This window comes from Dermacentor silvarum, chromosome 11 (genome assembly GCF_013339745.2).
Source record: "Dermacentor silvarum isolate Dsil-2018 chromosome 11, BIME_Dsil_1.4, whole genome shotgun sequence".
NCBI lineage: Eukaryota > Metazoa > Arthropoda > Arachnida > Ixodida > Ixodidae > Dermacentor > Dermacentor silvarum.
In genome coordinates, this window is record NC_051164.1 from 52641921 (window position 1) to 52669814 (window position 27894).

A 27894-nucleotide genomic window follows, 5' to 3' on the forward strand; every position below is an offset into this window, starting at 1 on the left:
ACCCTCGCCGTAGTTCAAAGTGTCTGCAATCAGTGACACCAGAACCCGAAATATTCCTTTTAGTTTCTTCATTCACCCCTTTTCCCCCTCGGCGCGCACCATCCCTCGATCTTCCTTTCTGACACGGAATAATGCGTTCGTCTTCCGATCGAACGGCATGGCCTCCTGCATCACGCATCACTGGCGGGGCTATTCTGCAAACGTCCACGTCTATGGGGCCGGCAGTTAGTATGATAGGCGGTGACTCATCGACTCGGCCGCGAACGAACCTTCAATCGGCGCTCTCCTATACACCTGACAATATAAGAGCGTCGGGTGTACGGCTGCGAGCAGAAAGCCATAGGCCAAAGCCGCCCGTTCCATTTCTTCTTTGAGGGGGCCTGTGAAGTAATCTATGCGCATATATCAAACCGTCGCGGACGCAACACGTGAGCTGTATAAGGGGCGCCGCAACGGCTGTAAAAGATCGATCGACACCACCCACACGCACTTGATGCGCTATAGATTGAAAAAGGAAAGAAAGAAAATGTGAAGAAAAGGGCGGGCGCTTATGGTTCGCTGCTCGCTTTGGAGTCGCTGCCACCTTTCGCGGGAAGGAAGCGACCCAAGTCTGACGACGAAATAGTTCGCGACAATAAGACGAGTATGATTTAGGTGGCGTACTTGGTAGAAAGAAAAAAAAAATAACGGCGGTCGGGTTTTGGAACGCGTGCAGTTATGTGACGGCTTGTTAGGAAAGCCGCCAATGACGTATGATCTTCAGTTTTCCTTTCCTTTCTTTCTTTTTTTTTTTGCGGACCAGTTTGCGAGAATTCGCTACTTCCTTGACCTGCAATATTTTATACGTTCCTGGAAGGGACTCAGTATTGCGCTTGTGGACGTATAATGCGATTCGTACACGCTTTGTTGGACGCTGCCAAGGACGTGTTATTCGTGTCTCAAAAAAAAATTATATAATAAGACTGCTACAGATCGGGCAATATCTTTAACAAATGTTAGCGATGCGGGGACGTAGTTAGCGGTATAGCAGGCCTTAGGTCTGATGACAAGGAAAATTTCGTTACGACAGTTTCCCGTCTCCATTTTCATTATTGTTCTTTTTTTTCGGCAACTGCAAAAACGTTGAAGTTAATTCTGCTGCTTCGACAAGCGCTTGTTATATGCTGTTACGCATTGCGTGACCTGGCCAACTCGGTTCATTTTCTTTTATTCTGAACAGTAGTGTAGTGTATATTATAACTATATACCGTATTATAATTTTAATACTGTATTTACTCGATTGTAGCCCGCACGTTATCCGGAAGACCTTCCTGAAAATGTCACCGGCATTAAATTTAAATACCAAAAAAAAAACAAGAAACTATAATATCGCAAGCTGTTGGCATTGGTATTGAAAGTGTCTGTAATCAATCCGACGCACACGTTGCTGCCGTAGTAGCGTCCGTTAGCCTATCGTACATTCTAGACAGTATAGCTACTGTACCGTGGTTGCGAGGCATAAGAAGTGTACCTGAAATGTCATAGAAGGTATCGAAGATGAGATGCTCTAGGTGGTCCGTAGTGAACGGATGCCCTTCTGCAGCGGACGATGACCAGTGTCCGTGACCATAATGCGGAATGCAGTAGTTTGATTTTACTGGTGAAAGGAAATAGCACTGCCTGCCTCTCTAATTATAAGAATGCTCTGGGGTCCTTATACTACACCTAAGCGTCGCTAACTCAATGACACGACGACCACTTTTTTGCGCTACGTAAAATTTGATTCAATAAATTCGAACCGTGACTCGGCACTTTTTTTGCTCAGTCACTCTCACTTAGACCTTAAAATCTCACATATATTTTTGAAAGTTACTTCCCGCACCACATAACCCCTGATTCACTCTTATTCGCCCCTACCATCTTCGTCTTACTTCTATCACACTTACTTTGCTCTATTACTCCAAAATTCCAAATTTTCATCAGTCTGATTCACCCTATCACCACCTGATTCACCTTCAATAACTCAACTCTTAATTCCCTCTCATTTACTCTTCATTATCTTAGCTCACTCTATCTCATCATTACCTTTCGTTCGAATCATGTCACCCGACTGAACGCCTTTAATTACCCAACGATTCACTTTTACTTCCCCATCAATTCCTTCTTAATTCCCCTCATTCACCTCTCTGTATACCAATTATCATTTCAGCTCACTTGCTTAATCATTATTCAGAACTTAATCGCGGTTTCGTGCGTATTATCGCCTCTTATCCTAAGAGGACCATTTCGTGTCGAAGACGCGGTTTTGAAACGGCCTTGAAACGGAGACCTCACCATGAGACATATCAGGATTTCGCCTTAACAACTGGTGAGTGAACAATCAGGGTCATTGCGTCAAATTTTTTTTAAATATAAAAACCGGAGTGCGCGTTACAATTGGGTGCCTCGCGCTTTCTTTTCTGTTTCTTTTATTTTATAATTTCTGATTGTGCAAAACGCGTGCGCTTTAGAAACACTGTAATACTTCTTTTTCCTTTTTCAACGATTACTAATCTGTGGACAGGAATCTGACGCGTTATAAGTATGTACCAAGCTGTTTTTTCGGCTGAACATTTGTTTAGTCGGGGAATGTGTGCTTAGCCACGGCGGCCTCTTGAAGGCAATTTCGCTGTTTCCTCTCGTATTGCCCGAAGGGATAATACGCGCCTTCGATCATCTCTGATCCAGGCCGCTATCGTCCTGTCTCGTCAACGTTGCGTGAAGCGTTTTCTCTGACATCACTCGTTACGTAGGCCTAAGCTTCGATCCCCGTTATAACGAAGCCACACCCGACACGAACGTTATGCATCGTTATAAGCATACATCCATTGCACAGTGATCTCGCAGAGACATGTTAGATTTACGTCGAGGTGCGACTGAACTTGATATCCGACACGTTTCAGCGCGTTAGAGTTACCTTTGTATATTTACTTTTTTTTCGGGTTTCGTATCGTTCACTTCAGAACGCATGTCATGCGTACTGTTAAGCCGTTTTTTTTAATGTTTTTTTTTATATCGTGAGTTTCATTGCGTGGTTCGTGTTTCCTGTCAATTCTTATAATAATAAGAAAATCGTGACAATACCAATGAAGGAGGCGGGGGGGGGGGGGGGGGGGGCTGTCATACCAGGAGTTTTATTCACTGCATCCTTGGAAGGCTTACATCGGGTGTTTTTCTTTTCGTCTTTACCGTTTACTATATACATTTTTAAATTGGCAATAGCATATAGCACAAATCCACTCATTGATCTGGAGTACTCGAAGAGGCGGACATTGCTTTCGCTGGAAATTAAAATGAACAAATGACTAATGGGGGGGGGGGGGGGACAATTTTACTAATCAACTTTTGAATTAATATATCTAAGACACACATATCGCAATAATATGCGTATAGAAGCCCGTGATATCGCAAGGCATATCCATTTGGAAATAATTTTGAAACTACCAGCAGCTTTGAGATAAGCGCGATCTAAGAAGCGGTAAAGTGGCACCTACTGTTACACTTACTCTTCGAACAAAATGCCTTTTTGTACATTCAACCTCAAAATTTACTGGAACACCAACTCCTTACGTCGCAAACTTTGGGGACCCATATTTTGAAACTGCTGAAGTGAATATGACTTTAGAAGTTGTCGGCTACCGTTCGCAAATTAAAATATGGGCCAGTAAGTAAATATCGAAACTTCGTTAATTACTTATACATTTATTTCAGTTTCTCGTGCACAGGTCCACCTCTGAGAGTAATCTGTCTCAAGAAGTGGAATTGTGCTACATGCGACGGCTACTCAGTAATACTAATTATGACTTATTGCATATGCTTCAGGAGCTTAACCGTAAAATTCTGAGAGCATCTTTGAGGATTAAAGGCGACTTGCAACAACTATTTGGGGAGCTTAGCAAGCAAAGTGAAAAAGTTGTGCTGAAGAATAATATGCAAAATACAAAAGTAATGCATTCAGTAGCCTGGCAAAAGAACGTGAATTTTCGATTACCAGTCAGCCTCTAGAATGTGTGCAAAGTGCGTTTATATAGCGCAGTCACTTTCAGGGGACCCTGATCATGCGGAGGAAATTTACAGAAGAATGAAAATAAGTTAAAGCGCATACGGCAGTCATTACCAAATCATGACGTCAGCTTACCGCTCTCTGAAAAGAAAAGTGCAACGACTGCATTCTACCGGCACTAATATGTGGGGAACAAGCGTGCAGGTTAAAGGAGCCCTGAACCACTTTTTATAGAAGTGGAGAAGGGTATCTGAAGTAAAAATAGGCCATTTCAGAAATACTTTGTCGCAAAAAGTACTTCAGTGCGTTCAGCAGAAGCGGAATTATTGGCAATCAAACACGGCCTCCGCTGTGCTCCGTCCCTTCTTCAATGTCTTGCACTGCGAAGACTACGGTGGAGAGGCGCGTGGCCACAACACTCCGCCTTGTAAGTGTCACCGTGGCGCGCAGTTCAAATTTCACTTTGAATGTTAACGTAGACGCCATGACTTCCGATTTTGGTGCCTACGTCGCGCTAAAGGTAAGCCAAACGCGGTTGTCCTCAGCGAGCCGCAGTGCGCTTAGCCACTTGACTCGTGGCGGCACCCCGCGGCGGCCGCGTTATCCACGATACGTAGCTGATCGCAGCTACCAATAGCAGCCGTTTAGGGGGAATCCGCTTTATTACGAAATAAGGCGTCCACAATAGAATGAGGAGCAGGCTTTTGTTGAAAAGAGAGCGTTTGAGAGAAAGGTGACTTCGCGCCCCGCTTGCGAGCTCCACGTACCGCGTACGACAGCAAAACTTGGCTGAGGTGTTCATAGCAGCGTATACGCTACCCGCGGACTATGTTATTTCACCAAACCCCAGGGGTGATCCAGATCCCCTTTAACAAAGCAGCATCAGAAGAACTTAAGGACTGCGGAAAGAGCGATGAAACGAAAAATGTTGAGCGTAATGTTAAAAATGCAGGAAGGAAGCGGTGTGGATCAGAGAGGAGACGGCGATAACCGATATTCTAGTTGTCATTAAGGTAAAAGAACAGCTGGGCAGGCCATGTAATGTGTAGGGCAGATAACCGGTGGACCGTTAGAGTTAAAGAATGGTTGCCAAGGGAAGGAAAGCACAGTCGAGGACGGCGGAAAATTAGGTGGGGTGATGCATTTGAAAAATTTGCACGCGCAAGTTGGAATCAGCCTGCGCAAAACAGGGGTAATGGGAGATTCAAGTTTATGCGCCATATGTTAGCACCAGAAGGATGCAATGATTGTACACTATTGTTTTCAGCTTCCAGTCAGGATATGGTAATGCCTGTCATACGCACTCCAACCAATTTGTATTCTTCTGTAAAGTTCCTTCGCATGAACGCACTCCTTTACATACTCTAGAGGCTGACTAGCGATCATGAATTCTTGTTTCCTTGCCAGGCTATTGGACATTATTTTTGTTTTATGCATAATAATCTTCAACGTTACTGTTACACTTTCTCGGTTATGGTCCTCAGTGTTGCTGAACAGGGCATGGTCATCCAAAAACCGAAGGTTGTTGAGATATTCGCCATTGATCCTCACTCCTAAGCCTTACCAGTCTAATAGCTTGAATACTTGTTCTAAGCATGCAGTTACTAGCATTGCAGAGATTGTGTCTTCTTGCTTGACCGCTTTCTTGATAGGCAATTTACTGCTTTTCTTGTGGAGAACCAAGGTAGTTGTGGCATCTTTGTAAATATTTCTCAAGATATTCACGTATGCCTCCTGTACTTCTTTATTACTCAGTTCCTCCGGGACTGCTAGCATCTCTACTGAATCAAATGCATTTTCATGATCAATGAAAGCCATATGGAAAGGCTGATTGTACTCCGCAGCTTTCTCGATTACCTCACTGATGAAATGCGATACATTGTAGAATATTCCTTCCTGAAGTCAGCCTGTCAATCAGTGCTGCGTATTTGGTGAAAGCGAAAGGCAAATGCTTTTTGTTTACAGCAGGCAGACGATCTTGAGGCTTACAAGGTCGCGCCTGGGGCAGAGTTGAACTCTTTTAAAGCCCAACCACGAAGACAGGAGCGTTAGAACTTGCAATCAAAACAGGACACGCTGGGCTTAGCGCAAAGAGAACGGAACGTATGCCGATGTTCGGAGAAAAAATATCCTCATGAGGAGGACATTTGCAGAAGAAAAAAATCACTTCGAGCGCGTACGGCAGGCATTAACAAGTCATGACAGCAGCTTACCGCTGTCTCTGAAGAAAAAAAAAACTGAACAATCATTGCATTCTACCGGTACTAACACGTGGGGCAGAAACTTGGAGGTTAACAAAGGAGCATGAGAAGAAGTTTAGAACCTCGCAGCGAGCGATTGAACGAAAAAAACTAGGCGTAAGATTAAAAGACATAGAGCATATGGGGCTAGCCGATATTCCAGTCGGAATTAAGATGAATAAGTGTAGTTCAGCAGGCCGGGTAATGCGCAGGGCTGAAAACCAGCCGTCTATTAGATTTACAGCATTGGTGCCAAGAGAATGGTAACACAATAGAGAACGGCAGGAAATGGGAGATTTGCAGGCACATAAGATGGAGTTCGCTGGCGCTGATTCTACCGCTGGGGGAGGCCTTCGTCCCGCAGTTTACATTAATGTGACAATAATGACGGGTGTATAATGGGTGCTCGGTTCGTCCCATGGCTATATCGTCGTTACCGTTAAGGGGTAACTTCGTCGACGCGACGAGGTCTATAGCCATCGCTGCCAGACGATCGTGTCAGATATTACGATGCACACCAAGTGGTCGGGGATTATTACACAGTATTCAAGTACAGCTTCTATCGTCGAATGTGTAGTTTGAACTCGCTCTAGCCTAAAACAAGCAAAATTATAGCCTTATGGGTAAGGGGTTGTAAAATGTTTCACTGTGTAGTATCATAAGCGTACTTTTTAGGGTTTGAGTGCCTTGGGATTAGTTAGCAGTCTATTATGTTAGCGTTCACCGTGGGAGAGAAGGCGGAGTAGAAAGCAGGAGACGATAATAAAGCGAGGCACTCGCGCCGTTGATGTAAGGCTGAAGAAGCGGCACGGCGCTGTGAGCTTAATGAACAGCACGCATCGGCGACTCTGCTCGCCCAAGCGATAATCTCTGTACTAGCTCTCTATGGAGATCCTCTCTTCCTTAGTGCGTGTCTCTCTCAGGCTAGGGATCATTGAGGCGGCCAAGAGCCTGGAACCATAACGCATCGCAAGACTGCAGCACGCTCGACAGCTATCTTCCCGGAGCCGTGCGGTGCTGGCGCTCGCTGGGCTGACGGATCGAAGAATCCGCGGCCGAGAAAGGCGACGGGTGATTTAGCGCACGGCGCTAATCACACCGCGTAGCGCCCTCTCGTGGGGCGACGCCTGTGAGATGGAGCGCTCTCCCTGCGAATCAGAGCGGAGAGAGCAGGCAACCGGAAATGACGTAGAGGGAGGGCGCCGCGCTGGTGCTTGGGTGCATGAGTGGGAACCTTCGTGGCTTCTTGTTCCAGACTTTTTGTTCTATGCGCGCGAATGACGTGAACACTGCCGATCAATTGAACTTTCTTAAACCAACCGAATAGTTTGTAACGGTGCGGTAGTGAGACCTGCGACCGTCTATGTAGCGTGCATGGGTAGAACACGAAAGGGGAAAAAATTAAGTGTCATTCCACTCGGTGAAGGTGGGTGACCAGCGAAGCTGTGTTTGTGGTGATTGACTGTTGCTCCGGTGAAACGTTCCAAGTTTGCGGGATCGGGGCCACATGGACTGTTCGCATTTCTTTCTGCCTCGTGGTCCTGGCGGGCAGCACGCTTACTCTTGGCGTCCGTCGGTGGTCTCCTTCGGCCGCCGGCGCGCCCATTCCCTTTTCTGTTCACGCCGTCGTTCTTGGCAGGCACGCTGTTCTTCTTCAGACCGTACAACACGCGGCCTACCCATTTCACAGTCAGAGCAGAACTGAGGAAAGGGGCCTACGTAGAGCATGACGTCAGAAGACAGAAGACACTCAGACTGGTAGGCACTAGTTTGAATACGCGGGATGGCGTACACGTGTATGGTGCGAACGTAGACATGGCCGACGCGGGTCAAAGTAGTAGTATCTGTTCTTATCAGCTTAATATCTGATACGCGTTGTATTTATAACCAATATATTAAACTTATTTTTCCAAGTTGGCGGAGTGCTTGAAGCCTGCTTCACCTCCGCCTCAGGTCGGCCCGGTATTGCACTACCTTCGGGATTTTTAGTCTACGGGCATCGATCCGCTGGAAATATGGCGATCCTTTTTAACGCCAAGCTGCATATGGTGATCCCCTGGATCCGCCATATGCAGCTTGGCGTTAAAAAGAAACTAGAAGGGAGCATGGCATGACGTGACGCAGGCACGCTTCGCTTAAAATATAGATCGAATTCCATTTCAGAATGAGGTGCGGCGCATCGTTGCTTGAATTTAACGCGATACTAGGTTGAGAACAGACATCACTTGCTTCGTCTATTCTTAATCCTAGGCACTGCGCTGCGTACAAGAATAAAGCCACAAGAACTTGCCCAAAGGTGTGCTCTAACCAATTTCAAGTCATCCTATGTGAAGCTATCACGAGGTCAGGCGTACCACAGAGTTAAAAGAATGCTAACATTATACTAATTCATAAGAACGGAGAGGTTAACGAATTGAGTTGGCCCTTACGCCTGCTTTCAGTATTGTGTAGAATGTTCACCAAGGTAATTTCCAATCAAATCAAGGCAACAGTTCGCTCCATTAAGGAGTAATCTACTATGGATCACGTCCGTGTCATAATTCAGGCAATAGGCAAATGTGCTTAGTGCAACCAACCTATCTATATGGCTTTTGTAGACTGTGAAAGGGCATTTTATTCAGTAGAGGTAGCAGCAGCAGTCATGGAAGCATTGCGTAATCAATGAGTACAGAAGGCAAACGTGAATACCTTGGTAAATATTAAGAAAGACTCCACAACTACCTTGCTTCTCCACTATAGAAAAGCAGAAAATTGCCTATGAAGAAGGGGTTCAGGCAAGGAGACACAATCACTCAAATGCTATTCGCTGCATGCTGAGAAGTATTCAAGCTATAAGACTTGGAAGCCTTAGGAGTGAGGATCAACGCGAATATTTGAACAACATTCGGCTTGCAGATGGCGTTGTCCTGTTCAGCAGCATTGTGGTGAATTGCAACACCTGATAGAGGACCTTAACAGAAAGATTAGCATGCAGAAGACAAAGGTAATATTCAATAGCCTGCCAAGAGAACAAGCATTCGTGATCGACCGTCAACACCTAAGATCAGTGTAGGAGTACCTTTATATAGGTCAGTTACTCACAGGGAACCCTGATCATGAGAAGGAAACTTACAGAAGAATAAAGATGGGCTAGAGCGCATATGGTAGACATTAAGAAATCATGATTGGGAGCTTAGCGCTGTCGTTGAAACGAAAGGTGCGCAATCATTGCATTTTGTCGGCACACACGGGGTAGACACTTGGAGGTTAACAAGGAAGCCCGAGAACAAGTTAAGGCAACACGTTAAGGGCCGTGCAATGAGCGATGACACGAAAAATATTAAGCGTAACGTCTACATGAAGAGAGCGGTGTGGATCAAAGAGCAAACAGGGTAGCCAATAATAAGAGAGAAGAAAAAAAAGGAGCCGCGCAGGGAAGATCAACGGTGGGTCGTTAGGGTTACAGAATGAGTAACTAAAGAAGTCGAGCATGGCAAATATTCGGACATTTGCAGGCGCAAGAAAGGGGTAATTGGAGAGTTGAGTTCGAGCACTTCGGGATTGTAAGACCCCGACCCCGAAGTTATGCATCCACCGGATGCTCCGTCCCTTCACCGGCGAAAATTTCTAGAAACCAAAAGAACCTAGGAAAACGACGATGGCTGTATCTTCGAATGTTGCTTTTAATGCGTTATAACGTTGTAACCCTGTTCTTCGGTAAGTCTCTATCGCTCTCTCTCTCTCTCTCGCTATCTTTGCGATTGGCATTTTATGGAGCTGTACGAACTTTCATGCCAACTTGGAAAACTGGGCATGCGAACATTCTAGGCCAATCCTCTAGAATGGGTATGGGCATGCCCGGATGGAAACCCAAAAAGTGAAGCTTTGATCCACTTCATTCGCTGAATTGCTTCAACGCTAATCGCAGTCTCAATAACATTCATCATGGTCCCTTATCAGCAGCAACGCGGACCACTATGGCATGGCTTTGCGTTGCGATATACTGAGGCGTTCAAACCACTGATGTGTAGGACATACCAGTGGTTCAAACACGAAAACAGTTTCTGGGTTTTATTGCTGTTTCGTGAAGGTTACGTCTTGTGTGCTTCTTGCTTTATCTTATCCGAGTGTTGCGTTTAGAACGGAAAAAGACGTGCTACTGGCGCCACGGTCTTGCGCCCTTGCGAGGCCCAAATTTTGCTCAACGAAACTTCGTTTGTCGTTTCATTCTGTCGTCCGCTGTGCAGAATGAGTCACCAGTCATCCGCTGTGGCTAGACATCGCTTCGCTGACTGTTTAGCGGCGTTCTGGGGCCGTATTCCGTAACGATGTGTGTTTTGCATCCACTGTACTTTTCGTCCGTCGAAAAAGAACAGTGAATCGTTGCGCGACACGGCCCCAGAGCGCTGCTGAACAACTGCGGGGGAAGCGATGCCTGGCCACAGCGGATGGCTGGTTTCGGGCAATCACCCGAAACTTGCAAAAAAACAAAGAAAAAAAGTTTGACAGGCACCCGGCCACTGGATGCCTGGGAGGCCAGCGAGAGGGGACGATGTGCCGAAAAGGCACAAAACGTCCCGCCTTGTCCTCCACACCCCAGTAACTACCCGAGGGGGACGACCTAGGCACGAAACCCGGACAGCCACACGGCAGATAGAACTGCGCGCGCTGGGGCCAGGATTCGAACGTCGGTCCTCACGAGTGCCAGCTCGACACTCTACCCACTCGGCCACTGGGGCGGCTCGGCAAGCTTGACTTGTTGCAGCTACATATACGCACAAAGATCGGTGCCGGACGTAGATGAACCAGTGATAAAGTTTGGTGGCGCAACTTGTAGATGGCGCTGATGGATTATCGGATATATAGCCTTGTGGCGTGACACATAGATGGCGTTCAACCCGGCCAAGAGCGCCGGGAACTGCGTAGTTTGAGATAGCGAGCAAAGAGCGCACCGTACGTGCTGAGTCAGTTCCTGCACATTTGGCGGGGCGTTATCTTTCAGCTGTGGTTTGCGATGATTCCGTGCGTGTCTCATTTGCCGCATGGTTGCATGCCGTGACAGATTGCATGTGGCGTTTGACAGGTTCGGACACGTCTTGCGAAGGCCATAGTGTACTCAGGATTACTGCTAAGGCATTTCCCTCGGGATTTTGTTTTTGGTTGCTGAGGGGACATGGCACACTCTGGAAGAGTATGAACGAACCACTAACACGGCACGCTCGTCCGTTCAGCCGTTTTCTATGACGCTATGCTGCTGTTTCCGTGCGGGCTTATGTTGGTAAAGTGTTACAACGTGCACGTAATATGAGCTACGTTCGTAGCACAGAGATGTGTTGTGATAATAATCATTCGAGTTTTCGTTTACTGAACACCTATCGGGGCGATGACAAAGATTCACCTAGCCTAGTTGAGGTAATCAGGTATGCTATACGCTTTGTATTCTGGCATTTTCATATACATCTTTTCTGTCTACCTTGTACTACTACCTATGCCTGTAACGAATCCGGTCGTATCAATTTCGCTCTTCTCGTCGGATTGATGCTTCTGTCCACTTTCTGGAAGGTGTACGTTACATACGAGTCTCACTGGGTGAATCCCTTCGCATTCTATTAGGGTGTGCTGAGCGGTCTCCGGACTTTCGCTGCAGTATGATTTTGTTCTTAACGCAACCAGCTCGAGCCTCAAATAGCAAGGCACTGTCCGCTTTCACATCGTACAGACTTTCTTTTCGATGACTCCTGGTTGTCTAATTACATTTGCATGACCTCATCCTCCATTCTTTGTCAACTTCAGCCGCCCATTTATTTCGATCCATGTTCCTGAGCTTTTCTGACTTCACAAATGTGGCACTGCAGGTTGACATGTGTTGGGCCTTTCTTTACTTTTATCGTGCACTCGGAAAGCCAACCGATCTTTGTTTAAATTGCCAACCCCAACAAGCACGGAATGATATTTGCGAACGAACGTTAGCGTGAATCCCCAAAGTTGGCTTGAGTAGGGCTTTTGTTCGTTTATGTATACGCCCAGGTATTGATATTGCATTTATATTGCTATGGCTTGCTGTTGCATTGACACCAAGTAGCTACTCGTCTCTTCATTGAAGCTCATAATTCCGGTGTTTGTGTCTAATGATCAGAGAGCGCACGCAAAAGTAATACTGCATTGCTGGTCAAATGCGTTTGTAGCGACGTAATGTTTACGAGTTATTTTTTGCGACGATAACACTAAACATTTTTCACACCACAGGAGGTCGTAAAGTTTGTCCGTAAACTGAAACTTGCTAATATGGCAAAGTAGCGCTGCGTTTCATATGGAATCAGAGACAGGATATTGTCGGGGAAGTATGAGTGTAGTTTTAATTGGAAACCTGATCCGAAATCGATGTGGGCCAGTCATGTATGCGTAAGTTAAGTGCGTACGCGAGCGATGGCTGGTGTTCGAGATGACACGGCACGTCATGACATGATACGGCGCGTCAAGCGCGCACGCCGGGGCAAACTCAACACATTCATAACAAATTATAGCCAGCGGTTTATTGGGGTCATTCTGATAAGGCGGTTGGTGAATGGGTAAGGCACATTAGGTAAAATAACAGCAAGTGCTCTGTGGCGCAACCCACCGCCCCCGCCCCGTTTCAAAGGGGACGCTCATCCATCCATCCGTGTCGCCTGAACAGGGATACGTTTAAATGCGGTAGGTAGTGGAAATCGCTACGAGCGGGCCAGCTCGAACTTCACGTATCTCATTGTGATCCAACAGTCAGCAGCCCAGCTAGTCGTTTGTGCGAGTTTAATTCGCACTTCTGGTTCCTTCGTAACCAGGAACGTCCCACATGTCGAGCCAAGTCTGATTATTTTTCTTTGTTGTAGCGCTCGAATGAACGATGGAGGTAGTGTATCTGTGGCAGCCGTAGACGGGGGCTGCATAATATAATGATTCTCCGATGCTATTGAAATGTGAATATGTTGACGAAGAAATCTCCCTTGGACTCAGCTTTCCTTGGACATACGCTTTCTTCGTAGTTTTACACGATGTCGTCGTCCGGCCTTCGCCATTGCGTTTCTTGTGCGCTTTGAGTACCCCGCTTCTTGTTTATTTTCTGTGCGACTTTTAAGTAAGCAGGTTCCAAGGGCGGCTTCCACGATTGTTTTATCTGTCTGCGAGGTGGTTCCCAACCATCGCTGACAACCGATGGTTGGGAACCGAAAGTTTCACAGAAAAATGACCAGAACAGCGAGGTCTCCTGTGAGACGAAAATCTTGCACCTTGGTTTTTTTTTTCTGTAAATTTATGAGGTGCGTGAATTTAATTCTTCGTGCAAGCCGTTTCTGCTGCAGGGAATACAAGGAAAGTGAGAGTTACGCTGAAAAAAAAAAAAGAATAGCAATGACACCCGGGAGGGCAGTGATGGTAAAAACGCACAAAGCCTCGCCACTCTTTCGTTTTCTCGTTGTTTCACTTGGCCAGGAGTCCCCAGTCATCCGCTGTGGCCAGACATCGCTTCGCTGACTGTTTGGCGGCGTTCTGGGGCCGTATTCCGTAACGATGTGTGTATTGCATCCACTGTACTTTTCGTCGACGGACGAAAAGAACAGTGAATCGTTCCGCGACACGGCCCCAGAGCGCTGCTGAACAACTGCGGGGGAAGCGATGCCTGGCCACAGCGGATGGCTGGTTTCGGGCAATCACCCGAAACTTGCAAAAAAACAAAGAAAAAAAGTTTGACAGGCACCCGGCCACTGGATGCCTGGGAGGCCAGCGAGAGGGGACGATGTGCCGAAAAGGCACAAAACGTCCCGCCTTGTCCTCCACACCCCAGTAACTACCCGAGGGGGACGACCTAGGCACGAAACCCGGACAGCCACACGGCAGATAGAACTGCGCGCGCCGGGGCCAGGATTCGAACGTCGGTCCTCACGAGTGCCAGCTCGACACTCTACCCACTCGGCCACTGGGGCGGCTCGGCAAGCTTGACTTGTTGCAGCTACATATACGCACAAAGATCGGTGCCGGACGTAGATGAACCAGTGATAAAGTTTGGTGGCGCAACTTGTAGATGGCGCTGATGGATTATCGGATATGTAGCCTTGTGGCGTGACACATAGATGGCGTTCAACCCGGCCAAGAGCGCCGGGAACTGCGTAGTTTGAGATAGCGAGCAAAGAGCGCACCGTACGTGCTGAGTCAGTTCCTGCACATTTGGCGGGGCGTTATCTTTCAGCTGTGGTTTGCGATGATTCCGTGCGTGTCTCATTTGCCGCATGGTTGCATGCCGTGACAGATTGCATGTGGCGTTTGACAGGTTCGGACACGTCTTGCGAAGGCCATAGTGTACTCAGGATTACTGCTAAGGCATTTCCCTCGGGATTTTGTTTTTGGTTGCTGAGGGGACATGGCACACTCTGGAAGAGTATGAACGAACCACTAACACGGCACGCTCGTCCGTTCAGCCGTTTTCTATGACGCTATGCTGCTGTTTCCGTGCGGGCTTATGTTGGTAAAGTGTTACAACGTGCACGTAATATGAGCTACGTTCGTAGCACAGAGATGTGTTGTGATAATAATCATTCGAGTTTTCGTTTACTGAACACCTATCGGGGCGATGACAAAGATTCACCTAGCCTAGTTGAGGTAATCAGGTATGCTATACGCTTTGTATTCTGGCATTTTCATATACATCTTTTCTGTCTACCTTGTACTACTACCTATGCCTGTAACGAATCCGGTCGTATCAATTTCGCTCTTCTCGTCGGATTGATGCTTCTGTCCACTTTCTGGAAGGTGTACGTTACATACGAGTCTCACTGGGTGAATCCCTTCGCATTCTATTAGGGTGTGCTGAGCGGTCTCCGGACTTTCGCTGCAGTATGATTTTGTTCTTAACGCAACCAGCTCGAGCCTCAAATAGCAAGGCACTGTCCGCTTTCACATCGTACAGACTTTCTTTTCGATGACTCCTGGTTGTCTAATTACATTTGCATGACCTCATCCTCCATTCTTTGTCAACTTCAGCCGCCCATTTATTTCGATCCATGTTCCTGAGCTTTTCTGACTTCACAAATGTGGCACTGCAGGTTGACATGTGTTGGGCCTTTCTTTACTTTTATCGTGCACTCGGAAAGCCAACCGATCTTTGTTTAAATTGCCAACCCCAACAAGCACGGAATGATATTTGCGAACGAACGTTAGCGTGAATCCCCAAAGTTGGCTTGAGTAGGGCTTTTGTTCGTTTATGTATACGCCCAGGTATTGATATTGCATTTATATTGCTATGGCTTGCTGTTGCATTGACACCAAGTAGCTACTCGTCTCTTCATTGAAGCTCATAATTCCGGTGTTTGTGTCTAATGATCAGAGAGCGCACGCAAAAGTAATACTGCATTGCTGGTCAAATGCGTTTGTAGCGACGTAATGTTTACGAGTTATTTTTTGCGACGATAACACTAAACATTTTTCACACCACAGGAGGTCGTAAAGTTTGTCCGTAAACTGAAACTTGCTAATATGGCAAAGTAGCGCTGCGTTTCATATGGAATCAGAGACAGGATATTGTCGGGGAAGTATGAGTGTAGTTTTAACTGGAAACCTGATCCGAAATCGATGTGGGCCAGTCATGTATGCGTAAGTTAAGTGCGTACGCGAGCGATGGCTGGTGTTCGAGATGACACGGCACGTCATGACATGATACGGCGCGTCAAGCGCGCACGCCGGGGCAAACTCAACACATTCATAACAAATTATAGCCAGCGGTTTATTGGGGTCATTCTGATAAGGCGGTTGGTGAATGGGTAAGGCACATTAGGTAAAATAACAGCAAGTGCTCTGTGGCGCAACCCACCGCCCCCGCCCCGTTTCAAAGGGGACGCTCATCCATCCATCCGTGTCGCCTGAACAGGGATACGTTTAAATGCGGTAGGTAGTGGAAATCGCTACGAGCGGGCCAGCTCGAACTTCACGTATCTCATTGTGATCCAACAGTCAGCAGCCCAGCTAGTCGTTTGTGCGAGTTTAATTCGCACTTCTGGTTCCTTCGTAACCAGGAACGTCCCACATGTCGAGCCAAGTCTGATTATTTTTCTTTGTTGTAGCGCTCGAATGAACGATGGAGGTAGTGTATCTGTGGCAGCCGTAGACGGGGGCTGCATAATATAATGATTCTCCGATGCTATTGAAATGTGAATATGTTGACGAAGAAATCTCCCTTGGACTCAGCTTTCCTTGGACATACGCTTTCTTCGTAGTTTTACACGATGTCGTCGTCCGGCCTTCGCCATTGCGTTTCTTGTGCGCTTTGAGTACCCCGCTTCTTGTTTATTTTCTGTGCGACTTTTAAGTAACCAGGTTCCAAGGGCGGCTTCCACGATTGTTTTATCCGTCTGCGAGGTGGTTCCCAACCATCGCTGACAACCGATGGTTGGGAACCGAAAGTTTCACAGAAAAATGACCAGAACAGCGAGGTCTCCTGTGAGACGAAAATCTTGCACCTTGGTTTTTTTTTTCTGTAAATTTATGAGGTGCGTGAATTTAATTCTTCGTGCAAGCCGTTTCTGCTGCAGGGAATACAAGGAAAGTGAGAGTTACGCTGAAAAAAAAAAAGAATAGCAATGACACCCGGGAGGGCAGTGATGGTAAAAACGCACAAAGCCTCGCCACTCTTTCGTTTTCTCGTTGTTTCACTTGGCCAGGAGTCCCCAGTCATCCGCTGTGGCCAGACATCGCTTCGCTGACTGTTTGGCGGCGTTCTGGGGCCGTATTCCGTAACGATGTGTGTATTGCATCCACTGTACTTTTCGTCGACGGACGAAAAGAACAGTGAATCGTTCCGCGACACGGCCCCAGAGCGCTGCTGAACAACTGCGGGGGAAGCGATGCCTGGCCACAGCGGATGGCTGGTTTCGGGCAATCACCCGAAACTTGCAAAAAAACAAAGAAAAAAAGTTTGACAGGCACCCGGCCACTGGATGCCTGGGAGGCCAGCGAGAGGGGACGATGTGCCGAAAAGGCACAAAACGTCCCGCCTTGTCCTCCACACCCCAGTAACTACCCGAGGGGGACGACCTAGGCACGAAACCCGGACAGCCACACGGCAGATAGAACTGCGCGCGCTGGGGGCCAGGATTCGAACGTCGGTCCTCACGAGTGCGAGCTCGACACTCTACCCACTCGGCCACTGGGGCGGCTCGGCAAGCTTGACTTGTTGCAGCTACATATACGCACGAACGTAGATGAACAAGCGATAAGGTTGACTGGCAGTTTGGTCGCGCTACTTGTAGATGGCGCTGATCTCGTCTAGGAGATAAATGCAGGGACCTTACTAGCAGAAACCGCCGAGGCGCGTCTGTGCCCTTTCCCTCGTTTTCGCGATAACGTGTGAAGAACAGGCTTCGAGATGGCTGAAATCGTACGTTGTCCTGTTGCGCTTCCCGCATAAAGGCTTCTGGGAACAGTTGGGAGCTGTTTCTGTTATCACTCCGAACCACGACACAATTTTCCAAAGTTAGCGCTTTGCATTCAATTTCGAGCGAGCGGGAGAATGTGCGACGCAGTGCAGTGATGACCAACGGCATTAGTGTTACTGCACTACGCAATTCATTTTAGCAGTGCAGCATATGCCTCCGCCATTATTTTAGGATGTAGCCCAGCCTGTAGTGCGCGTTGGCGGAAGTCTATTTTCCCTTGCAAAGAGGTAGAATTGTGTCCATTAGAAAGTGTCGTAACTGTAGTTCAGGGAACGATAATGTAGGCTACTTTGGGCACTCGTAAGTGCGGCTTCGTAATGGAGTGCAATACTGGGCGATTTGGTTAACCTGCACAGTAAAAGCAGCGCAAAAGGAACGGCAACACAACACAGAGAGGTGCACAGCTTATTAGTTCCCGTGTTGCCGTTCTATTGGAGCTGTTTTTATTATGGGGTTTCGTATATGAGTCCATAAAACAGTTAACTGCTTACCGTTGGGTTTCCTGCACTGTTTTTTTTTTTTTTTTTTTTTTTTTTTTTTTTTTTTTTTTTTTTTTTACTGGCAGCCTTCTCGTTTTCAACAGGTAAAAATCGCAACCAATTCCGCGGTTGTCTGTGATAGAGTCCGTGCATTCAGTGGTCGCATGTCCTGTTATTTTTCTACGTGTTTACCGTCCGTGTACTTCGTGGTGCTCAGCCATAATGAAAGTGTAAACGCGATGTGATGGTATGGAGGCCCGCGCAGTTTATTGTGCGGGCCTCCCCAAGAAAACACGGTTCCACTGCGACAGTTTATTGCGGAAAAACGCCCACCGTCCCGTCACGAAACAGTGTTTTCTCGCTGGTTTTCACTAAAAAATAGGACACCGGCGACCGGCATCAACCAAGGTCACCGGTGTGCTATTTTTTGAGGATATATTGGCAAGAAAACACTATTTCATGACGGAAGCCAGTGCATTGACGGGGCCTTTGACGGCCGTGTGAATCCCGACTCAAAGAAACATTTCCAGAGGTCATGCTATGTTATTCTTGCGCGTTCACGTCAGCGAAAGTGTAGGAGATTCATTCGTTGCGACTGTCGGGAAACTTCGCATGCCGCCTGGAGTGGCGTTTCAATCGTTGTTACTACATCGCACGGTGTCAACTTGTCGAACATTGTCCGGTTCCGCATGAATGGTTTGGCTATGTTATCGTTCATGACAACGCCTGCTTGCTGGCACAACACCTTTACTGAAGCGAGCGTGATCCGTAAATTCCTGAACGCCGCAGTAAGGAACATGGAAGATGTGTCTGGTACACATATCTGAATTCCTCGACCGTTCTGTCCAGTTTTTTTTGTTTTTTTTCCTTGAGCACGCTCAGGGCATCTGCTGCAATCATTGCCGACTTCCAACACGCGTTCTTCACTTCGATGCTGGTAATTCTCGTCTTGGACCGGTAGGGCTTCACCCCAAATTTAAGGTCGCCATGGGTGCCTGCGCAGAAAAAGATACCGTCGCTTGAACCCACAGTGAACACTGTGCGGGTTTCTTAATGCTTGCTGAAGGTTGCCGAGACAACCACTTGCGCCAGCATGTTCGCTGCTACCAATTCATTGGGTTAACCACTGTTTCTGTCATCAGCATATATTGACTAGACAGTGTCACGCAAGTTCTGATTTGCGTGCTTTGGGTAATTACAATGTCAAGCTATGCTGCTGCCATTGGATTGATAGGTAACATGTGTCAGCTGGCAGTAGCAATTACGTGGGCACTCCAGGATGAAAGCAGATATGTAAATATTGTACAGCCATATTAGCGCATCGAAATTGTTTGTTGATGATGGACAGCGTAATTTCGGATTAAGTGCAGCGGCGGCCTAGCTACTGAACGAATACACATGTGCACTATATTAGGTGTCGCAGCGAAGGAAAATATTGTGAAAACATTTTTGCATTGTGTTTTGTTGATCCGCTTGGCTAACGTTAGCTGTGACACATGGTGCATATATATATATATATATATATATATATATATATATATATATATATACAGGCAGCTGCACTCGGTGAAACTGGAGCTGCAAACAATTAAAGTCTCATCTGACCTCAAATTGTCCTTTCTTATGCTTCCGATCGTTTCCTGATATGCGATATCCGTGCACGTTGTTGTTGTTCACGGCCAGGTGCCTTTGTATCATGACAAATTTCCTAAATAATTGTATCCAGCTAGATAGACGAGTTCATTATAGCGCCAGTGAACAGGCAGCTACAAATTTAATCCACTAGCACGTACACATCTTCGACATTTGCGATTCTCGGAAACTCTGCGCTCGCTACTCTCCTGTCAAGAATGCAACGTCACGATGATAACGCGCGCGTCGTTCGTGACCAGGAAGTGCCGGGATAAGATAAGCCCCAAGGGGTCCCAACTTTGTTTAAGAGTGTATAGACTCTTTGGGTGTTGTTTTCTGTCTTTACCAACGAAGTGTACGTTACTACGTAGTAGTCGATTCGCACGCATGAAAATAGTTGTATGTATGCGTTCAGCGTTCCATAACCAGCGCCCATGAATCGAATATAATATCGTCTATATACTCGCAACCTACTACGGGGTAATATTGCGTAATCAATTCAGTTGTTGTTGCAGGCCACCTTTTATCATCGGTTCGCAGCACTGCTTTGCGGACCGTTCGTAAAGCGGGTCAATGTCAAATACTGCCAAGTGTCCAACCTTTAGCTTCAACGCGTAAACTACATATTACGTATTGACTACGTTGCACGCGTTTTAGAAACATAAGAATGTTTTTGAACGGACCATCAAGTACGAGGTGCTACCCAAAAAAGTTGCAGGACTTCAGTCGTAAAAAAGAAAGTGTTGACCATAACGACTAATCAGCACTGTCTCCTTCAAAGTAGTCCCCTTGAGCATGTATACGACACCGATCCCCGCGTTTCTGTGGCGATTTTATGCGTTCGTGGAACTGTCCAGGCGACAGTGTGTTGAGCACCGCCTGCGATTCCGACTGGATCTCTTGAACCGTGTGAAAACGGCGTCCTTTCAACTTGGGGAACAAGAAAAAGTCGCAAGGGGCGAGGTCAGGTGAATAGCGTGGGTGCGGAAGTACTGTGATTTGTTTGGAAGTCAGGAACTGTCAAACAACGAGTTATGTGTGAGCGGGCGCGTTGTCGTGATGAAGAAGCCAGTTCTTCCACTCCTCCGGACGCTTGCGACGAATGCTCTCTCTTAAGCACCTCAAAACGTCACAGTCAAGCTCGCTATTCACGGTTTGTCAGGGGGTAAGAATTCCTTGAGGGCAATTCAATGTAGGCAAAAAAAAAAAAAAAAAAACAAAAAAACAGTGAGCATGGACTTCACATTCCCACAAACTTGACGTGCCTTTGCGGCCGCTGAGAATTCGGCGACTTCCATTGCGACGACTGCTGTTTCTTTGAGGATCGTAGCCATAAACCCATGTCTCATCCCCGGTTATTACACTCGAGAGGAATGTGGGACTGTCTCTGATCTGTTGCTTCTCTGTTCGTCGCTGAGCAGTCTTGGCAGGAATTTTGCAGAAATGCGCCTCATGTCCGAAAAAATTCGCTCAACTGTGCCGTACAACTGCCCTACAATGTCGCAGACATCCGTTATAGTTAGCCCGTGATTTCCAAGAATAGCCTTACAAACTTCCGCTATCGTTTCCAGGGTTGCGCTCGTTTACGGACGTCCAAAGCGTTCATCGTCGTGAACACACATTCGACCCTCTTCAAAGCGTTCATATGCCACAAGAACGTCCTGCTTTGGCTATAGGCGTCGGCTTCGAAAGCGTCCAGTAGCATACGATGAGTTTCTGCCGCAGTTTTGCCAAGTTTAAAACAAAACATAATGCAAGTTCTAAGCTTCTTGACGTCTGCCTTGTTGGTTGCCAAGAAACGCGCCAAATCAGAGAAACATTTCTTTCCAGTTATCAATACACGGTTCTAAATGTAGCTCTCCATGGGTATAAAGGCATGTAAATTGAGCAACCTCGATTTCCAATTAGTCCACTATTCCCCTTTCAGACAATTACCTGTTCTCGAAGAAACACATGAAGTGGCAACGGTAGGAGGACATTTCTGGCGTCAAATATGCTGCAACTGCGTTGTACCAATACGTTGTGTCAGTTCTAAACTCTGGCGCTCTTCGTCCTCGTTCAAGCAAGCAACTTCTCAGCACCCACCTCATCAATGGCGTAAAGTTCGCAACTTGTTACAGTGCAGGAAATGCGTCGTGAAACTAAGCACTAATTATTACCTTAACGGTCGCATCGACACCGGCAGAAGACAGGTTAAGAAACCTAGACCCATCATAGTGAATAGAGGAAGCCAGCTAGGCAACTATATCCAACACTAAAGAATAGAATCGAAGATGTTTTATTACTATTCAGAACGCCGAGCACTACTACTCGATTTATATGACTCTCTTATAAGAGAACATTGTTAAATCAACCTGTGGTGGAGAATAGTACAATATGCCTCGAATGAAAGCTGGTTCCACAGTCCCTTGTATACATGAGCATTATGACTCCTGTTATTTGACCAAACTTTGCTTTTTCAGCTTCGAACTCCGTTACGCTACGCTTATATCAGCGCTCATAAAGGGCTATCAAACAACTGAAAATCTGCGGAGACGTGCATTTCACGGAGCTTGTTCTAAGGATAAGGGTTCTAGCAAAATGGTATGCTATCATGGGAACCGGTGTGACGTACATTCGAAAGTTTGACTATATTTGAGAAATACATTAGCAATACCTTAGTGCAGCATATCATTCGATGTTGTCCACCATATTTTCTTATTACAAAAATGAGTTAGTGTATCAAAACGAACTTCAAATGCAATTCAGTTACCCTGGGTCTGTGTGTTTTGCCACATGTGTATCTTACAGTGACCGCAATCACTAATTCATGTAACATAGGATATACATCATCTTGTCGATTTACGTGTCATGCGACGAACTGCAAGCTGAGGGCGTCTCGTACAGCAAGTGTGTCTCACTGTGGGACCTGAACAACAAGCGCTTTCACTAGTCTGACCTGTATTTATGTCTAAAGGGTACGCGAATAGTCGAATACTGCCCTATGTAGTCTATTCTTGTGCTTCCGAATTAGGACAGATGTCGATCGTTTCCTGACATGGGATATCCGTGAACGTTGTTGTTGTTGTTCACGGCCAGGTGCTTTGTATCATGACAAATTTCCAAAATAATTGTATCCAGCAAGATAGACGAGTTCATTATAGCGCCAGTGAACAGGCAGCAACAAATTTAATCCACTAACAACGCGCACATTTTCGACATTTGAGTGGCCCCTGACAACGGCAGAAAAAAAAAAATATCGCCGAGAGCTAGTGGGGCTATACTAGTCCAGGTGCAACCCAATTAGGAAGGCCCACTAAGCTTCAACAAAGTCACTCCCTCACCAGAACAGGAATTGGCCTCCCTGGTGCAGTATTCGGCCACTACCTCCCTCATGACTCCTGCAATTAACCCATGGCCCTCAGTCTCCAGCGGCTGCGGAGCCCCTGACCAAGGCGGCGGTCAAACCTGCGACGCGGCAGAGGGTGCTAACAATCTCTGGGTCCGGACAGGCCGCCACTGGAAACAAACTGGCAACGTTCAACACTCGCACCCTAGTGAAGCTAGTTTAGCAGGGCTATTTGAAGAATTATCAGGTATTGCCTGGAATATTATTGGCCTTAGTGAGGTTGGAAGAACGGGTGAGGCTGACTAACGGCCACGTCCTCTGCACAGAGGTCTTCCAGATAAGTGAGAATTTGGAGCAGGATTTCTAGTACATAAGGACATAGGGGGCAACATTGATGAATTCTACAGCATTAACGAGAGGGTAGCAGTCGTCGTAATAAAGCTGAATAGGAGGTACAAAATGAAGGTAGTACAAGCCTACGCCCCAACCTCCACTCACGATGATGAAGAAATAGAACAGTTTTATGAAGATGTTGAATTAGCGATGAGAAGGATGCAAACTCAGTATACTGTAGTCATGGGCGACTTCAATGCAAAAGTGGGGAAAAAGCAGGTTGGTGAGCGAGCAATTGGCAACTGCGGCATCGATCCTAGGAACAATAGAGGAGAGATGTTGGTAGAATTCGCGAAAAGGAATAGGCTCCGAATAATGAATACCTTCTTCAGGAAGCGCAGCAACAGGAACGAAACAGATTTCATACTCTCTGCCGATCCAAGCATAGTGCAGGGTGTAGAAGTGTTCGGTAGGGTAAAGTGCAGTGACCATAGGTTAATGAGATCCAGGATTTTTCTCAGTTTGAAGAGAGAAAGAGTAAAATTAGTCAATAAGAAACAGGTCAACCTAGACGCAGTAAGGGTTAAAGCAGACCAATGCAGGCTGGTGCTCGCAAACAAATATGCAGCTTTAGAACTGGAAGATGAAGACAACATAGAATGAATTAATGAAACCGTAACCAGGCTGATCCCAGCAATTGAAGTAGGAGGTAAGGCACCAAGGCAACCAGTAGGTAAGCTCTACCAAGTAACAATGGACCTAATTAAGAAACGGCAAAACATGAAACTGTCAAACTCAAGAGATCAGATAGAATTCGCTGAACTGTTGAAACTGATCAACAAGAAGAAAGTAAGGGATATCCGAAATTATAACGTGCAAAAGCTTAAGGAAGCAGTAAAATATGGACGCAGCATAAAATCAGTGAGAAGAAAACTTGGCATAGGACAAGGGTAAGCAGGGTAATATCATCAGCAATTTCGATGACATAGTAAAAGCAGCGGAAGATAATTCTATACTGACATGTACGGTTCCCAGAGCAGCCAAGCTACTTTTACTCGAAGTAGTGATGAGCAGGATACAGAGGCTCCTTCTATAACTATAGCGATGAAGTTAGAAGGGCCTTGAAAAACATGACCAGGGAAAAATTGCCGGAGAAGATGGAATAACAGTCGATTTAATCAAAAATGGAGGAGATGTCATGCTTGAGAAGCTTGCGGTAACTTATACGCAATGCCTAATGACTTCAAGTGTACCAGAGAGCTGGAAAAACGCCAACATTATACTAAAGAATTGAAGAATTATAGACCCATTAGCTTGCTCTCAGTATTGTATAAAAGATTCACCAAGGCAATTTCAAATAGAATCGGGGCAACACTTCAGCCAACCAATTGAACATGCTGGCTTCAGGAAGGGATATTCTACGATGGATCATATCCATGTCATCAACCAGGTAATAAAGGAATCTGCGGAGTACAATCAACCTCTCTATATGGCTTTCATGGATTATGGAAAAGCATTTGATTCAGTAGAGATACCAGCAGTCATAGTAACCAATGAGTACAGTGTGCATACGTGAATATATTCGCAAATATGTACAAGGATTGCACAGCAACCTTGTTTCTCCACAAGTAGAAAGTTACCTATCGCCCCATCTTCAACCTCGTCCTGCTGGGGTTACCCGACCGATTGCTTCAAATCGAAGGACTGCATCGCACGCTATACGCAGATGATATTACGATCTGGACGACAACGGGCAGCAACGGTTATAGCAGGTCATCCAATGTGTGGAAAACTACGTCGTGGCCACGGGACTCGCCTGGTCGACCGAAAAATCCGAACAGCTGCTATATAGACCAGTGAGAAAGTGGCGCCCACCCAAAGGCTACACCCCCCCCCCCCCCTGGGAAAGTAAAAATCCGATTAACGGCATCAAACGGTCTACCCATCCCGATGGTAGACAAGATCCGGGTACTAGGAATGATGATTGAACACAAGGGCGTTCGCAAGATAACGGCAAAGGCCACCAGCGGGCATGCGCGAAGGCAGCGTCATACGACTCCATACAAGCCTTCGTCATTTCTCAAATAAAGTACACGGCAGCGTTTCACAACTGGGCGGTTGCGGAAAGGAACAAGCTCAACGCTCTCATGCGCAAGACGTACAAATGTGCATCGGGACTTACGCCCAGAGTCAGCACCACCAAGCTCTTAGAACTAGGCTTACACAATACGCTCGAGCAACTCGTGGAAGCGCAACAAGTGTTCCAACTCGAGCGCCTATCCAAAACCCGACCGGGAAGACACGTGCTCGAAAAGCTAGGCATCACATACCACAGGCAGCACCACATCAAAGTGGAAATTCCAAGAACCATACGCGAGCAACTATACGTTCCCCCATTGCCTCGCAACATGCACCCCCAACACCACACGGGGAGACGTAAAGCCAGAGCATAACACATGAACCAAAGTTACTCCAACGACAAGGAGGCAGTCTTCACCAACGCAGCCCGTTATCGAGACAGGATGGGTTTCGTGGCCACCGAGGGAACTACCTCACGAGCGTCACCGTGAACACGGCACATGCCGAAGCGGCAGAGGAAGCGGCCATAGCACTCGCCCTCACACAAACCAAAGCTACATACGTGATCTGCAATTCGCAAACGGCAATTCGAAATTTTGCAAATGGACGCATCTCGCAAGAGGCGTATCACATTCTCCAGCGACATCACATACACCAGGCAGAGGCCGACTTCGATAACCGAAGGCACTTGCTATGGATTACGGTACACACTGGACTGAGTACCCCCAACGAAGCGGCTCACCGAGCATCATCGGAGGAAGAGCACCCGCGGGGTACTGCAAACGTCTGGGCGTGGAAGGATCGTATGACCAGATTCCACGACATCACGACACACTACCAGTTACAGAGACGCGTATACCCATTCCCTCACGCTAGGTTAGACAGGACGCAAGCAGTACACTACAGACAATTACAGACGGATTCTTACAGAAACCCCAGACTCATGTACACTACAAACAGATGCACGTCTTGTGGCGAGGTTGCGACGCTTAATCACATGTTATGGGAGTGTCAGGATTTAACAAGCAATTCGGGCAGTGCCCGCCAGCCTCCGCTCGCGCTGGAAAACCGCACTGCTCAGCTCGAACCTGACAACACAACTCTGGGCCGTCCAGCGAGCCGCGGAAGCTGCTACGAGACAAGGTCTCGGAACCGCGTCCGCGGCGGGTGCCCAGACCCTCTAAAAAGACGCCAGACTCAAATCCGATGGATTTGAAAATAAAGTTTAGGTTCTTCGTCTTCTACCTGTCAAGAAAGGGGTCAGGCAAGGAGGCACAATCTCTCCAATGCTATTCACTGCATGCTTAGAAGAAGTATCCAAGCTCTTGGACTGGGAAGGCTTAGGAGTGAGGGCCAACGGCGAATATCTCAGGTACTTTCGGTTTCCAATGTCCTATTCAGCAAACCATGGGGACGAATTACAGCAAATGATTGAGGACCGAGAAAGTGTAAAAGTGGGGTTGAAGATTAATATGCAGAAGACAAAGGTAATGTTGAATAGCCTCGCAAGGAAACAAGAATTCAGGATCGCCAGTCAGCATCTAGAGTCTGTAAAGGAGTACGTCTATCTAGGTCAATTACTCATAGGGGACCCTGATCACGAGAAAGAAATTTACAGAAGAATAAAATTGGGTTGGAGTGCATACGGCAGGCATTGCTAAATCCTGACTGGGAACTTACCACTGTCGTTGAAAAGAAAAGTGTACAATAATTGCATTCTACCGGTGCTAACATATTGGGCAGAAACTTGGAGGTTAACAAAGAAGCTCGAGAACAATTTGAGGACCGCACAAAGAGCGATGGAACGAAAATGAGGGCCTAACGTTAAGAGACAGGAGGAGAGCGGTGTGGATCAGAGAACAAACCGGAGTAGGCGATATTCTAGTTGACATTAAGCGGGAAAAAAATGGAGCTGGACAGGCCATCTAATGCGTAGGATGGATAACCAGTGGACCATTAGAGTTACAGAATGGGTACCAAGAGAAGGGAAGCGCAGCCGAGGACGGCAGAAAACTAGGTGGGGTGATGAAGTTCGTAAATTTTTTAGGCGCAAGTTGGAATCAGCTAGCGCAAGACAGGGGTAATTGGAGATTGCAGGGAAAAGGCCTTCGTCCTGCAGTGGACATAAATATAGGCTGGTAATGATGACTGCCCTATTCGACTCGGCCGTGGCATACTTAAACCACGAGAAGTTACGTAGTGGCGCAAGCCATACGTCGCTCTCGGGAAGATGAGGTCCGAAGCGGAAGTAGCCGGAATCAGCACCTTTCAAGAACCGCAACCGAGGAAAAGTCGCTCTACCAAGCATAGGCGAATACCTTACCTATATTCACCGACCCCAATA

At 46.9% G+C, this 27894-nt stretch overlaps 1 protein-coding gene and 1 non-coding gene across 2 annotated transcripts in view; one reads left to right on the forward strand and one right to left on the reverse strand.

The window, feature by feature from the left end:
• The window catches only part of LOC119433007 (uncharacterized), a 280121-nt gene that overhangs the window by 121830 nt on the left and 130397 nt on the right, over positions 1-27894 (reverse strand). The window lies entirely within an intron of this gene.
• LOC119434185 (U2 spliceosomal RNA) lies at positions 8077-8260 on the forward strand. The gene has a single exon (XR_005188574.1). It is a non-coding gene; the product is annotated as a U2 spliceosomal RNA (small nuclear RNA).